Genomic DNA, 17,278 nt, shown 5'->3' on the forward strand with positions numbered 1-17,278 from the left:
GGTGGCTCACACCTGTAATCCTAGCACTCTGGGAGACCGAGGCTGGTGGATCGCTTGAGCTAAGGAGTTCGAGACCAGCCTGAGCATGAGTGAGATCTTGTCTCTACTAAAAATAGCAAAAATTAGCCAGGTGCAGTGGCATGTGCCTGTAGTCCTAGCTACTCAGGAGGCTGAGGCAGGAGGATTGTTTGAGCCCAGGAGTTTGAGGTTGCTGTGAGCCAGGCTCTCTAGCCGAGGCAACAAAGCAAGACTCTGTCTCAAAAAAAAAAAAAAAAAAAAAAAGATAAAGGATGACCATTCCTAATCCAAAAATCTGAAATCCAAAAGGCTCCAAAATCTTAAACTTTTTGTGCAGCAACATGATGCTACAAGTAAAAAATTCCATATTTGACCTCATGTGACAGGTTGCAGTCAAAACTTTGTTTCATGCACAAAATTATTTAAAATATTATCTAGAATTACCTTCAGTCTATGTTTATAAAGGTCTATATGAAACATAAATGAATTTTGTGTTAGGTGTGGGTTCCATTCCCAAAATATCTCATTATGTATGTGTAAATATTTCAAACTTCCTGCAAAAAAAATCCAAAATCTGAAACACTCCTTGTCCCAAGCATCTTGGGTAAGGGATATTTAAGGAACTTAGTACCTACTCTGAGACACAAACATGGTAGATAAGGTACATAAAGTGCATAACACTGTGCTTGGCAGATAGTAAACATTCAATAAGTGTTAGCTGTTATTATTATTGTCATTATTATTTTTAGAAATTCAATAAGTATTAACTGATTGAATGAATTGATGAATGAATGGGCAAACATATTTTAGGTGGCTGCTCAGGTATCTAAATCCAAGCCCAGCTGATGGGAAGTTCTTCCTCTTTCTTCTGCACCCTCCCTCTTTCCTGTTTTATTCTCATCCCGATTTTTCTTTCTCAATTAACCTAATGCAATTTTGCATATATTCAAATTAAAATCTTCCTTCACTGTAAAGTCTGTGTTCTTTTTTTAGTGAATAAAATGTGAATCTTTGTTATAATTGGGAACTACTTTTACACTTAACATAGATTAAAGCCTCAGAATGTCTTAATCCAGTCCTAACTATAATTGTCAGAGAGTGAAAATATGTCATTTTTACCTGATGTAGCAAAGGGAGTGAGCATATTTACATGTCTCCCAAGCTAGGTTCTCTAGAATCATAGTTTTCCAGTCCTGTACTAATAGACCTGGAGCTAGTTAGAATTTGTTGTGAATAAGCACAATGACTCCCTAGGAGAATAACAAGAGATAATATCTATATCAAAAAATAATGTTATATGCACAAAGTAAATGAACAGGTTTTTACAGCCTACTTAAATGCTGTAGTGAAAACAAGTGCTTATAATTTGTTATAGGTGCAGCACTTATCACATTTCATTATAGTTATTTGTTTCCATGCTTGTAAGCAGGGAATGTATCTCATTCATCTTGTATCTGCAACCTCAGCATAGTGTTTGGCACATAATATTCATTTAGGAAATATTTATGGATAAATACTTATAGTCAAAGTTCCATGTCACTCAAAAAATTTCATGTAACAATTGGTAGCACCACAAATTGTGGTAGAAGTCTCTCCAAAATTTGCTGGATATATTGAGTTTTCTTTTTAATATTTTATTTAACCCAGTATATCAAAATATTGTCATCTCAACATGTGGCATAGCCATATTTTAAGTGCTCAATAACCCACATGTGGCTAGTGGCAACTATATTGGAGAGGGCAGTGTCAGAGAGTTCTATTTAATCCTAGTGAGCTCCCACTCTAGTAAGCTTACCATGTTAGAAAAATCATGGCAAGTCAAGACTTCCCAAATGTATTAGTAAGTGTTCTCCAAACAAACAGAACTAATAGGATGTGTACATATAAATATAGAAAGAGATTTATTTTATGGAAATAGCTCGTGCAGTTGTGGGGGCTGGCAAGTCCCAAATTGGTAGCCTAAGACAACAGGCTGGAGACCCAGAGAAGAGCTGATGCTACAGCTTGAGTTTGAAGGCAGTCTAGAGGCAGAATTTCTTCTTCCTTGGGAGATCTCAGTATTTGTCTCGTAAGCCCTTAAATTAAGGGCTTCAACTGATTAGACAAAGCGCATCCACATTATGGAGAGCAATTTGTTTTACTCAAAGTCTACTGGATGAAATGTTAATCACATCTAAAAAAAATACCTTTAAAGCAACATCCAGACTGACGTTTGATCCAACATTTGTGAATCATAGCCTAGCCAAGTTGACACATAAAATTAACCATCACACCAAACAAAGCAAAGGAAAAGATTTGAAGCAATGACCCACATAACTCAGGAAGGAATCCTTATCCAAGAAGTCTAGATAGAATTGATCTTTTCTTTGGCTGTGACATCCTGGCAAAATTAAGGCTCTACATTTTCCTTTAAGCTGCATATTATTCTCCTGGATGGCCCTTACTTGAAACATTTTAACTATTATAACAAATAACTTGATTGAATTATTTTAGCAAGGAGGATATTTTGTAAATTAAACAAATCAACAAAAGAAACTAGGAATGTCTCAATAGCATTCCCTCAGGAAGAAGGGGTAATCCACAAGAATATGTTTATGTATATAATATCTAATGACATCACGGGAAATTACAGATGATGGTTATCAATTTTTTTCACATTCTGTTTCACCCAGGACTGATAAATACAGAAATCACACACTTCAATTACTTCCCTGCTTTTCATTCTTCGTAAGTTAAGATTTATATAGTTGTCATTTTTGACTGCCCAGTGTTGCAGTATCCCAGAAAAAATAGAAAGCAATTCGTCTTCCCCCACTTTGGAACCTAAGGGGAAAAGATGTTTCCCTTGCCAGTCCCTGGCAGCTGGGGTGAGGGCATGTGAATGAGGCTCAGTCAGTTAGATGATCCCCTAAAATGCTGACTGCTGGTGTAGGAGGATCAGACATTATTGGAGGTGGCTGTGTGGAGTTGAAAGGCCAATAGGGTGGAAGTGAGTGTACAGGAGCACCAGTGCCAGCAGCAGCAGCTCTGTTCAACAATCATAATGCCATAACACGGTACCACAGAAAAGACTCTTGCTGTGGCAGAGACTGGATCTTGCTGTGTCTTGCATTCTTGTCTCCTGCTCACCGTCTGATTCTATGAGCTAGCAATTATAATATCTTTCCAATATGTTTTTCTCTTCTAAAGTATCCAGAGTTAATTTCTGTTGCTTACCACCAACAACCTTGACCCAGTGTAGAACCCCATCTACAGAAGGTGGCTTTTTTTTTCTTTTAAAAGTTTTAATTATTATGGGTATATAATAGGTATGTATATTTATGGGGTACGTGTGATGTTTTGACACAGGCATACAGTGTGTAATGATCAAATCAGGGTAATTGGGGTATCCATCACATCAAGCACTTATCATTTCTTTGTGTTAGGAATATTCCAATCTCACTCTTAGTTATACTGAGTTTTCACTCTGGCTTTTCACTTTGTATATAATATTGTAATATGTCAATTAGCTGTTGAATTTTAGGTGTCAATATCAGGATGACAGATTAATCAACTATAAATCGTTATCTAGAAGATGTACTACATATACTACGGGAGAGATTTTTATTGCAAACTTATGATTTATTGATTTTATTTAACCTTATTTTAGATATAGTCTACATGGGAGAAAAATAAAAAGTTACTCTTATTAGAAAATTGGGATTAAGCATATTCTTCCTAAGACTTTCACTTTTTTCTAATAGACTGGGTTTTTTGAACTTCCAATTCAAAACTTAATGAAAGACAATAAGACAAACTCAACAAGTTTATAAAATTAGTCTTTTTGGCCCCTTCAACTAACTACTTTTCTGTACTCCTTTACTTATGTTAATAGCATCATTCTCCTGGTTAGTTAAGATAGAAACATCAGAGTAATGGTATACTTTTCTTTCCCTCTCTCTTACTCCCTTCCTCCAAGTTTCAGGACTTACTGATGGATTTTGGATGAAGTCAGAGAAGAAAAGTGAAATAATGAGTCCTAGGGTTCTTACTTGAGCAACTGGGTAGATGGTGTAACCATTTGGTGAAATCAAGAAGAAAGAAAGGTCAACAGTGTAGGGGTGAAAATTGTTATCAAGATGCCTTTGGGTGCAAGTAACAGAAATATTCAACTTAAATTGAGTTAAATAATAAATAAAGTTTTTATTTCAGTTAAGTCAAGAGATGGAGGGCTCCAGATGTGGTTTGTTAAATTATTTGATCTATTTCTCAGTAATTCTTTTTGTTTTGCCCTCCTCCAATGGTGGCTCCATCCTCATATTGGTAGCAAGGTTGCTTTCAGTTCTGAGCATCACATCCAGATACCACAATAAAAAAAGGAAGAAAAAGACTATATTGTGTAGTGACTACTCAGAAGGGAGAAAAATCATTTTCAGAAATGTTCCAGCAGACATCCCCCTCATATCTCATTGGCTCAAACTCACTCACATTCCTATCTTAAACCAACCACTGACAAAAGGAATGAGATAACCAGGATTTACCCCTGGACCTGGGGACAGAGTTATCTTCCCCAAGCCATGTGGTGGGAAGGGGTATGAAAAAAAACCTAACAAAATTGTGAGTCTGCCAATAAGAAAGAAGGGGAAAATGGAGTTGAATAAGCAACCAATAGCATCTGCTACAAAAATCAATGGTTCTGTTTTTGCAGATATTAAGTTTAAGGTATCTATGAGACAGCCACTTGGAAAAGTCAAAAAGGCAACTGAAAATGTGAGTTTGAAGCTCAGAGAAGGGTCTCAGCTGGAGACATAAATTTGCAAGTGAGCAGCATAAAGATACTGTTGAATCCTTGGGAATAGATTAGCAAGAGAGTATAGAGAAGAGGGCCTTAAATTAATCATCTTTAAAGCAGAGATAATAACATTACATACCTTATTGGATTATTATGAAAGTCAATTGAGATAATGAGTATAAAGCACTGGATACATAGTCATACTCAATATCTATTAGTAATATGTAAACCAATATCTCTGATAGCCAAATTTCAGTCACAATAACATCCTAAGAGAAAAGATACTTTCTATCAGGCAGACCTTCCCAATATCACACTTTATAGGTGATTGCCTACTGTGTTAACATTTATTGTTCTTTCTCTTTTTCTCTGGTATGATTACTATATGGAATGCCTAATTAATTCAAAATTCTGTTTATGAAATGTTACTAATATCATAAATGGATGACTAATTTTCAAACACAGAAAAATGTGCTTAATGTCAAACATACCAACCATAATTTAATCTTATTTAGTGAATCAAAAATTTTGTCCCTATCTTGTTATCTCTCAGAGTCTTCATTAGTATCACCAATTGTGAGAATATTGGTTGGTATGACATGACACCATTATGCTAAGATTGTACACGTCTGTAAAGAAGTGATAGATGATCAAGGAAAAAGCTGTGTACCAAAATATATAAGCAAGTTACAAGCATCAATGAGCAATTGATGGGCTTACATATACTGTATACAGAATTCTTCCTGACAAAATTTCGTCCTGCTTTATAATGTAAAGATTGTCCTAACAAGCAACTCCTGGTGATTATTACACCAAAGTTTGTGGACCACTCACTAATAACTTTACTATGGAAGAGAACCTCTTGTACCTGGCTATCATAGCTTCAGATCATCCCTTTTTTCCTGACATTCTATATACCATAACAATTTTTGGTCCTAGTTTGTCTTCACCAATAGATTAATGTACTAAATAGCATGAACTTCTTATTGAACATTAACAAATCACTTATCAATTTAGTTCACACAATTCTTTAGTCAAATCAATTCCATAAGAGAACATATAAAATTGAATTTTTACACCTTTAACTTAAGGACTAGACATTGAACCTTTTAGGTCACCACCAAATTATGGCTACCCTGTGTTGCCATGCCTGAAATGCATTAATTGATTATCCTAGATAGTATAATGTGACATGATGCTATAAATTTTTCTTTATATTTGAACATTATACTGCTAATCACGTCTGGCTCTCTTTAATTAAAATATAACCTAATGTCCAGTGTGTAACTATTTTGTGGGTAATTCATTAAATCTGCTATTCTTGTCAAATTGAAGATATCATTTCTAGTAACTTTTAATGGTCAAGAGTTTTCTTTACTAACTAGAGCTGCTTAAAATAACAGGGAGAGTCAGAGAATTAAAATCAACTCCATTGTCACATTAACAGCTAACTGACTCTACCTTCTGCCTATGGTTTCAAATATTGAACTATTCATCTGTTCAATAAGCCAAGAATTTTCCCCAAAATGTGGATGAGTTGCTCTGAGCCTTCCATACTCTTTTCCTTCCTCTTTCTTCCATACTGTGGTTAAAGATTTAGTCCATAACCCCAAAACAAGGTTTACTTAAGCCCTGTCTGTTTGAGTGCCTTTGGTATATAAAGTAGGGATATTCTGCATTGAAATTAAAAAGTGTCTCCACTTATGCTAAAGTATGTAATAAATATTCATCTTCTACCAAACCTCCACTGTCTTCCTCCAAAATCAGTTATAAAATATAGATAAAACACCCATTTTTCCCTGACTCAAACTGCAGGATAAAGGAGTGGAAACAGCTAAAAACCACCTTAAGTGAACAGAAAAAAGAATCAGAAAGGAGTTCTATCCCTGCAATCCTTGATACACTAACTCAAACACACAGAACCTTATAGCCCAAAGAAGGTACTTCCGTTACTCATCCTGAGTACTGACTTTCTCCCAATACTTTCCCAACCTTAAAGTGAAAAACTGAGGCAGTTGCACAGATAATTATTAATAACTCAATTTCCCTTTAAATTCTCTTCAATTGCTAATATAGACATGTCTTCAACATCTTATTCTATGCTTTTCATGTTAGTGCTATTTGAACTTTTATCTGATGTTCATAAACAGGTAATATCATTTATATACCTACAGCCTGCCTACAAACTTTTCAAGGGCACAGACTCCCTTCATTTCAATTGTAGTAAATCCCTGTGACATTAATAAGAATTCCACATAAGTAGAAAAAGGATAAAAGAGCTCTTAAAACTTACATTGCTGTAAAAGATACTAAAATGTTTGTTGGGCCACTTTATTCATACAGTTCAGTGAATCAAATCAAGTGTAAGAAACTATATCCAAAATGTGGATCTAAGTTAAACAAAAATATAAAACACAAAACCAACTTGAGGTAATTTTCTGAAGAGATTCTTCAGATCAGCTCAGATTTATCTAACATACAAATTCATATTCTAGCCAAATGTGGCTTGAAACATCCATGTGAGGTCAGTTAAAAACAATTTCACAAGACATAGCGAGAAAGACCTAGAATAGTCTTGGGGAAAACTATGGTATTGTTTTTCAGTTAATTTCTACATCTTTATGCCCTTTCCCTCTGCTCCTGAGCAACCCTCTGAGCCACCAAATCCACCTCTGTGGGGACTCACTGGAGCTGAGCAGTGACACGCTCCAGACTGCACTCAGGAATCATATCAAAGAATTTGAGAGCCAGAAGGAAATACAATTCTCGACTCAAACTACAAGGCTGACAGAAGCCCAGAGAATTTAAATACTTTTCCCAAAGTCAAATACACTATAATTAATCCCAAATCTGCAGTTTATTTTGTGGCCTTCACAGGATCTAAGACCCATTTTTGGAAAGTCTTCTTTTCTTGTTATAAAGTAGTAAACTAATACAACCCAAGACAATGAGGGTGTTTAACTCACATTGTCTTATGTGAACTTGCTAATATGTGTATAATCTATGCTGTAAACAGGAAATCAGTTAAAGGAGGTTAAAAATGCAAGTTTATTTCCATTATTGATTGTAGCTGTTTATGTCAAGCCAAAACCTCTTAAAATAACACTTTGATTCCTGTTGGTTTGTGTTAACATAGAGGAGAAGCAGGAAAAAGCAAGGAGACAAAAGCTCATCTTCCAAGTAGACTTTTTCCAGGTAGTTAGCCTTCCTGAGTCCAAATCGCAGAGCTGGCCATAAAGGCAGAATGGTCAGGAAATTTTCTGGAGAGTATGAACAGTGAAGACAGGGTTGTGTGAGGAAGAAGGCTGGCACAGTTGAGAATTCTCATTTGGTAGGCAAATTTGAAAAAGCCCCCATTTGAGTCTGGAGTACTAACCCCTTGTTGGTAACTCTTGATATGCAAATTTTAAAAAATCTCTGGACCTATGAAAACATTCTGAAATTCAAAAGTAAGAAACCACCTAGAAAGGGAGCCAACAAACTCTCTCTGGAAAAGCTAGATAGTAAATATTTCAGTTTTGCAAACCATATAGCCTCTGTCACAACTTTGTCCTACATTGTAACAAGGAAGCAACTATTGTAGCTTTATAGTGCAAAAGCAACCATAGATATTATGCAAATGAATGGATGTGGCTATATTCTAATAAAACTTTATTACTGTCAAAGGAAAATAACCCAAACTCTGTAAAACAATTTAAAGAGGTTTATTCTGAGCCGAACATGTGCGACCATGGCCCAGAGATCCACACCCAAGAAGACTTGAGCAAGTGGTCTGCTGTGGTTGGGTTACAATTTGGTTTTATCCATTTGAGGGAGACAGGAATTACATGTAAAGTCATAAATCAATACATGGAAGGCATACATTGGTTTGGCCCCAAAAGGCAGGACATCTCTAAGCGGAGGATTACAGATTTGATTTGTAGTTGGTTAAAGAAATGAAGCTTTGTCTAAAGACTTGGAATGTTTTTAGTTAAGATAAGGAAGTCTTTAATCAGAGACAAACCACTGGACATATACTGAGACTCAAGTGATCTGTTAAGTAAATTGATGATCTGCAGGTGTGGTTTAACCTTTGTCTTATATGGCCTTAGGCTTGTTAATGATTTTATATCATCTTATTAAAAAGAATAATTCCAAAATGGTCAGGGAGGCCGGGCGCGGTGGCTCACGCCTGTAATCGTAGCACTCTGGGAGGCCGAGGCGGGTGGATCGCTGGAGGTCAGGAGTTCGAGACCAGCCTGAGCGAGACCCCGTCTCTACTAAAAATAGAAATAATTATCTGGACAACTAAAAATATATATAGAAAAAATTAGCCGGGCATGGTGGCGCATGTCTGTAGTCCCAGCTACTCGGGAGGCTGAGGCAGTAGGATCGCTTAAGCCCAGGAGTTTGAGGTTGCTGTGAGCTAGGCTGACGCCACGGCACTCTAGCCCGGGCAACAAAGTGAGACTCTGTCTCAAAAAAAAAAAAAAAAAAAAAAATGGTCAGAGAATAACTAGGCATGTCTAACCCCTCCTCTCCTCATGGCTGGCAACTCAGCTTTAAGGTTTTTTTGGGGGGGGGGTCCCCTTGGCCACTAGGGGGTCCATCCAGTCAGCTGGGGAGGGCTTAAGATTTTATTTTAATTCACATTACAAAAATAAGCAGCTTTAGCTTGTCCATCCCAACCTAGAATAATCAGAGGAATGGCTCCCTCTAAAATAAATTCATTATAAAAACATGAGAAAAGTTTAGAAAATTTTCTGATTCTTTTTAATAAGATCAAAGAATAAATTGCATTTATGAGAGCAAAATAAGAATTCATAAAAATGAAACAATTTGAGAACAGAAAAGATTGAATTTAAAACATAATTACCCAAATTAAAATTACATTAAAGTCAGTGTACAACAAAGTGGGAAGTAGAATTAGGAAATCAGGAGGCGATTTAACCAAATTAAAGAGATAAAGGCAAGAAAAATATGAGGATAGGAATAAATGCATGGAAGAAAGAGATGTTGAATAAGAATTCCTAAAAGAGAAAGTAACATACAGAAAAGAAGGATAAGTTAATTATTAATTATAATTGTGGTGATAATTTAGCATGAGTGGGGAGTAGGGCACATGTCAGATAAAAGAAGATAGGCCATGTGTTGATAACTGTTGAAGCCAAGTGATGAATATTATTCTTCCTACTTTTGTAAAATGAGAACTATTTTTCTACTTTTATAAATTTCCATAAGAAACAAATTTTTTAATTATTATGGGTTTTTCATAGTTGTAAAATAATGCATGTTAATTTTTTAATGCCAAATAAAGCACAAAGAAATCCAATTTATGATCCTACTACCTAGACATTACCCCTATTAATATTTTCACGATCTATTCTTCTAGTACTTTTTTCTATTCACATACATGCTTATAAAATTGAAATAGTTCTATACACACTGCTTTGTATCTTGCTTTGCTTTGCCTGACATAACAGACATAATTCCATTTTAACTTTATTAATTAGGACCAGGAAAAAAATATATGTTTGACATTCTACTGAAGGCCATATTCACAGACTCATTATGATTTTGCAGCTAGATTTCAACTGATTTGGTAGAGAAATTTTTTAATTTAATGCAAAACTTAAACATCATAAATGTACAGGACAATTTAGGGATAAAAATATGGTGCCTTCAACAAAAGTAAGATTAAGGGAATCCGTGTTCTCAGATGCAACAATTGAAATCATCTCTGGCTAACATAAGCAAAACAGGAATTTACTGGAAGGATATTGGGAGCTCACAAAATCAATGAGTAACTTGAAGGAAGAAATTCAGAACATGGCAGAAGCCAAAGGTAGCAAGAGCCACAATCCAGACAATACCAAAGGAAGAGTCTGATTAGGACACTAGGGGGCAGCAGGAGGGGAGATGGTGTCACACCACAGGACGCTACTGACTGCAGACACTCAAAACCATTGTAGACTCTTGCTGTCCTTTGGCCTTTCAGGTCCTAAATTCTTTCTGCATCTGTGTGTCACTCCCTGGACTGGAGTGTCCAAGTCCTGGAGCCTAGATTGAGTGCCCTTACCCTGGCTGCCACAAGCCAGGGAGAGGAAGATTACCCCTCTTTGGTTTCATTAGTGGAAGGCAGGCCCCGCATCCCACTAGAGTTGCACACAACAGGCAAGGAAGCAAGGTGGATGGGGGAGGAATATATATATTTCCATAGTTCCAGTCATAATGTTCATGACAAAAAATTACTGTGTGATCATGACCTAATCCTCGACTTTTAATCTTCTCCTTTAAATAATGAGAACAATACTTGTTCCTGCTGGCTTTGTTGATATGTTGTATATAACATAAATGATTTAATATCTCCTAACTACACTGAACACCTCAGGAAGAGAATGCATTATGGATACAAGTTATTTTAATTAGGGAAATTGTAATTAGTAAAGATCACAATAGCTGCTGTGCTTCAGACATAGGTAATAATAAATGTTACTAACTTAAAGATACTAAAACCTGCAAATATTTTCCTCTAAGTTCATTGGATTATATATAAGCTTGAGTTCTAAAACTGCATTAATTTTTAGTTTACTTTTTAAACTTTGTTTATATAAAGTAGAGTTCCAAGGCTTGGAATTGAAGAGGAGAAGAAAGATGCATAGATTGTTCAGTTGGTTGGATCTGTTACATTAATTTCACAATCTGTGAAGGAGTGAATTGCCTCTTGAATGGTAATGGAAAATTAGTTTCTTTATTTCTTCATTAAGACTGTGGGAGGAAAATTAATACTGTCTTCAGCTTTTCCAAATTAATAGAATATATCTTTATTAAAATGATGAATGTACATGCCTACTTTCTTTTTGGTTGAGAGACTCTGTAACTCATACAATAACTGAACTTAAAGCTGAGACTGAGAAATCGTCTTGTTAGGAAACTGAGGTTCAGTTAGGCTAAATTATTTACCCAAGGTCACACAATTAAGGACAGAACAAAACTAGAAACTTAGGTTTCCAACTGTTAAACTAGTCCTCTTTCAAAGTCATCAAGCCCTTTAAAGGGACAAAAAAGGAAATTCCTTTATTAAACTTTTCATGCTTTTGGTTCCCATGCTCTGAGAGGTAGTAATCCGTTATACAGAATAATAGAGGAAAATATGTAACTTTTCCTGATTTTCTTTTTGTGAGGTTCAGGTGGAAAGAAATAAAACCACGATCTTGGAAACAGCAAATTTGGGGCAAAATCATGAAGTCAAGTCTTTCTTTAATTCCCCCTTTCTCCATTTTATTTTATTTTATTTATTTATTTTTAAGACGGGGCCTCAATATGTTGTCCAGGCTGGTCTCGAACTCCAGAACTCAAGGGATCCTCCTGCTTCAGCCTGCTGAGTAGCTGGGACTATGGGCATGTACCACCACACCCAGCTCCATTTTACACTCCTGCACAAACCCAGTTCCCACTTAATTCATTCCTCTTCCACCATCCTTCTTCATTAAAACAACTCTGAGATTTTATTTTACTACTTTATACATAAACAGTATTGTGAAGTACACACACACACACACACACACACACTTGTGTGTGCGCCTGGGTGTACCCAGCATCCATTTTAGGAGATAAAACATACCACTGGGGCCTCTTCTTTAGCTTTGCCTGATTACATTTTCTCTCCCACACTTAGAAGTAACTAATTACTCTCTTGTCATTTCTTTCTTTTCTATCATTTCTTTGGTTTTCCTTTTAGTTTTACTACTTGTGAGTAAACCCCTAATCGATATATTGTTTAGTTTTGTGCATACATTCAAACTTTATATAAGTGGCATAAACATAAATATGTTCCTACAATTTTCTTTTTTCACTCAACATTTCATTAAAGAATTGTTATATATGTTGATGCATGTTGCCTTAATATGTTTATTTTCAGTGCTGCATTGCATGCCATTAGATGAGTATACCAAAATATACTTATCCATTCTTCTGTTGATGGTCAATGTAATTTTTTTGTTATTGCTAACATCGCTGCCAAGAATATTCTTGCACCTATCCCCTGTTGCATGGAGGTGAGAGAGCCCCAGTAGTAGAATTGCTGAATGGTAAGGTATAGGCATCTTCAAATTTGCAATAATGCCAAATTGCTTTCTGGAGTTATTTTTACCAATTTTGTTCCACCTAGCAGTGATTTTTAGTTTCCACTGATCTATATCCTTGAAAATGAATTTTTTTCATTTCTTCCAATCAGGTAGTAGTTTTATTTTACATTTAGCTGATTAATGTAACACTTGAGCATGTTGTCATATATTTATTGTCCATTCTGAATTTTCCTATGTTCATTGTTTATTGGCTTTTCTTTTTTGTATTGATTTGCAAGAGTTCTTTATGTATTCTGAATATCAATTATTCATCAATTATCCATTTTGAAAATATTTCTTCCTTCTTGTGAGTTATCTTTCAAATTTTTCATTATGTCTTTTGCTGAAAAGACATTTATTAATATACTCCTTTGGGGATATTTTATATCTTAAGAAAGCTTTCTCTCCCTTGATGTTGTATAGATATTCTTTTATGTTCTTGATTCTAAATTTTTTTAACTTTTGCTTTATACATGTAAGTCTTTAAGCAGCCTAAAATTTATTTTTATGTATCATAAGAGGACTGAACTTTTTCCCCATATGGATAACAAATTGTCCCAGTATGATTTATTGAACAGTCCTTTTAAGCCTTATGATTTCCAATGCCAAATCTATTCATATATAAAGCTATACATTTTCCATGTTTCTATTGCCAGCCTCTATGATCTATAGTCTAATCTCACATCATCTTAATCACTGTTGCTTTGTAAATCATGTGATTATGTGGTGGGGCAACTCTCCTTCCACCATATTTTTCTTCAGGAGTGTTTAGTTTTTCTTGGCCTTTTGTTTTTCCAAGTCAACTTTAGAATTATTTTGTCAATTTTCCATGAGTAGTCCTGTTGGAATTTTTATTGTATTGTATTGAATTAGATTATATTAGGGGGAATTGAATCTTTCCATCCTTTAACATGTTATTTCTCTTCATTTATTTTGGTCTTTTGATCTCTTTAAGTAAAGTTTTATAATTTTTCCCCATAAAGCTTATACATCTCCTTGGTTAGATTTATTCCTACAGTATCTTATATTTTGCCCTGAGGTCCAAGATTCCTCAGCAAGTCATGCCAAATGGCTTTACCCAGAACCTTCAAATTCAATTATCTATGGAGCCAGGTAAAAAAAAAAGATAAATGTTAAAAACAGCCCAGGTATAAAGCAGTGAAAAGTGGTAAACATTGGAGGGTCTCTACTCAGCTACAACCAATTGTTGCCTAGTGTTACCACAGCTTCCAAATATTCCAGGCTAGCTAGAAATCTCCTGATTCTTAAAACACTGTGTAGGCTGCCAGTTTCGATCATGCTCAGATGATTTAAAATAAAGAATGAAAAATGAAATACCAGGTTTCAGCCAGTAAGTAAGGTAGGACTTCAGAGAGCAGAAAAGAAAGCAAGCCACTAAGATGGTCATAACAGCAATAACAAAAAATGACAGACAATAACAAGTGTTGACAAGGATGTAGGGAAATTAAAATCCATTGCTAGTGGGAATAAAAATGGTACAGCCACTTTGGGAAACAGTTTGACAGTTCCATAAAAAGTTAAACACATAGTTATCACATGACCCAGCAAGTCTACTTCTGGGTATATATCCAAGAGAAACGAAAATATATGTCTGCACAAAAACTTGTAACAAATGTTCATAGCAACATTATTCATAATAGTCAAAAAATGGAAACAATGCAAGTGCTCATCATTAATGAATGGATAGATAAAATGTAGTATATCCACAAAATAAACTATTATTTAGCCATAAAAATGGATAAAATACTGACACATGCTACAGCATGAATGAATCTTGAAAACATTATGCTAAGTGAGGAAGCCAGTCACAAAAGACCACATAGTATATGATTCCACTTATACAAAATGTCCAGAATAAGTAATTCCATAGAGACAGAAAGTTGATTAGACTGGATAAAAAGGGCTGGAGAGGGAGAATGGTGAGTGATTGCCATTATTTATTTATTTTGGGGGTGATAAAGGTGTTCTGGAATTATATAGCTGTGATAGTTTCACAGCCTTGTGAAGATACCAAAACCTCTGAATTGTACATGTAAAAGGGTGAAGTTTATGGTATGTGAATTATATCTTAATTTTAAATTTTTAACATTAAAAAAAAGAAGAAAAAGAAAAGAAAGCAAGAATGTGTCAGGCATTCCTCCAAAGCTCAAATCTGCCAACATAAAGCTAGTTTTGACTTTGAGATTAAATTCACCCATAACTAAAAATGAACGTTTGCAGTTATATTATTCTTGCTTTTCTAATGGCTGCTTTTAACAGTAACACCTTTGATATTGTACATTTAGCAAGCCCTATTCTTCTAGATGAAAAGGAAAAAGTTTTGTTACATCTTTTTGCTTATTAAAAGTCTGTGCCTTATGTTTCCTTGTACAGGTATAATCTTTCCTTTACTTGTATTTCTGAAAACAGATGACCTAAGTGTTTCCTCCAGGTCTCTATGAAGGTCCTCACCCAAACCTGCCACCTTCACTCTTGAATCCCATCCTTTCCTATCTCTTCAGGGACCTCCTGTCCGGCCCCATCTCCTTGAAACCTACCACCCTGATTTCCTGGTTTCCTCAGACAACCCAGCCCTCTTAGGTCTCTGTGCCTTCATACATGATATGCCCTCTGCCCAGAACTCCTTCTGGAGTGGGGATAGCAAGGAACATGGAAAGAGGTTGATGGCTACATTTTGGAGGCAGTACTAAATGGGCTTGTTAATAAATTGCATATGCAAAGAAGTAGGAAAGAAAGAAAGAGCCAAGAATGTCTACTAAATTTCTGACTTTTCAGATGATACTGCCATTGTCTGTGTTTGGGAAGACTGGGGGTAGGGGGATGTGGACCAAGTTTAATATGGTAAGTTTAAGTTGTCTATGAGACATCAAGTAGAGATACCAAATATGGACATATTCACCTGAAATGAGATAGTATGCATGTGGAACACAGAGAAAAGATTTGTGCTAGAAGTATAAATCTGGGAGTTAGCAGCACATAAGTCATATTTAAAACCATGGAAATGAACACAATCACCTAGGGAGGACATGTTGCCCATGAGTGCTCAACAAGTTTTATGGTAGTGAAAAGTTATTCCAAAATTTATTTAACAAATTCCCCCCACTTTTAACATAGAAGTATTCCCAATGCTTTGTGTAACTCATGAGTGATTTTTATATCCTCCATAAATATTTATAACAATTTTTTTCTAAAAATAAGCCTGCTTTTTAAAAAAGAGGCCTGCTCAAAATAGACTCTGATGCCCGAAGTCAAGTGGAAAAAAGTGACTCTGTACAGTAAAAGAGAGAAGAGGAGGAGGACCAGGACCAAATGCTGTGTGGAGAAGAGCCACAGAGATGTGGATCTCAGCTCTGCACTACGAAGAGAAATGTCTAAGGGGAATTCGTCAAGCTGTGTACTGAGCATTTTTCAATTGTTTTTAAAGCCTATCTTCCACCTCCCTTACATAATCTTTAGTAAATTCAGCATTGCTGACTAAATGGTTTTCACACAGTAAGCTCTCTATGGTGAACGTAAGTAAGTGCCAAGTCTTGACTCAGGTTGGCTGGTGACAAGAAGAGAAACTGCACAGCCAGTATCTGGGCTGCATTTGTTTTTTAAATTAGCAAAGCAATGAACATTTTTTAGGGCTACATCTTTGCACATATCTAGGGTTATTTCTGTGGCATAAATGTCCAGATACTGGATTAAAAGGAAAGGACGATTTTTAAGGCTTTTTATCTCTGTTGCCAAACTGCTCTCCATAAAAGTTGAACCAATGTATCACCAGCAGATTATTTGGATATTCATTTGCTCATACCTATATTTTATTCTTTATCAAATTAATGGGAAAAATGGTAGCTCCTTGTTTTGGCAGGGCTTTATCACCACCTGCTAAATTTTTCAACATTGCCCTAGATAGTCTCCTTGTCTCTCATCTTTCACCACATCGATTCACTCTGTTTGCCACTGCCAGATTAATCTTCCTACAGTAGGGCTCCTAAGACACTATTTCTCTGTTTAAATATCTTCTCTGACTCCCCACTGCCTACTGGCTCAAGTACAAACTCTTTAGATTATCATTTAAGACACTTGGCAATATGACCTCATCACATATTTCTAATATTATTTTAGCCTCCAATTTTTGCACATACCCTATGATCCAGTCAAAATCATACAGTCATTGTTTTTCAAAACATGACCCATAATTTCTCATCTCCATGTCATAATCATCCAGTGTTGAAAATTTATATCATGAGTACAGTAAATCTCCCCTCCCCTGCCCATGGCAGATATTGCTAATTAATCATCGCACTTTTTCCCACTGAGCTGGGATACAATGTCTCACATAATGCTACAAACTGCCCCTACCAATTAACTGGAA

The sequence above is a fragment of the Lemur catta genome, chromosome 7 (assembly GCF_020740605.2).
Source record: "Lemur catta isolate mLemCat1 chromosome 7, mLemCat1.pri, whole genome shotgun sequence".
Lineage (NCBI taxonomy): Eukaryota > Metazoa > Chordata > Mammalia > Primates > Lemuridae > Lemur > Lemur catta.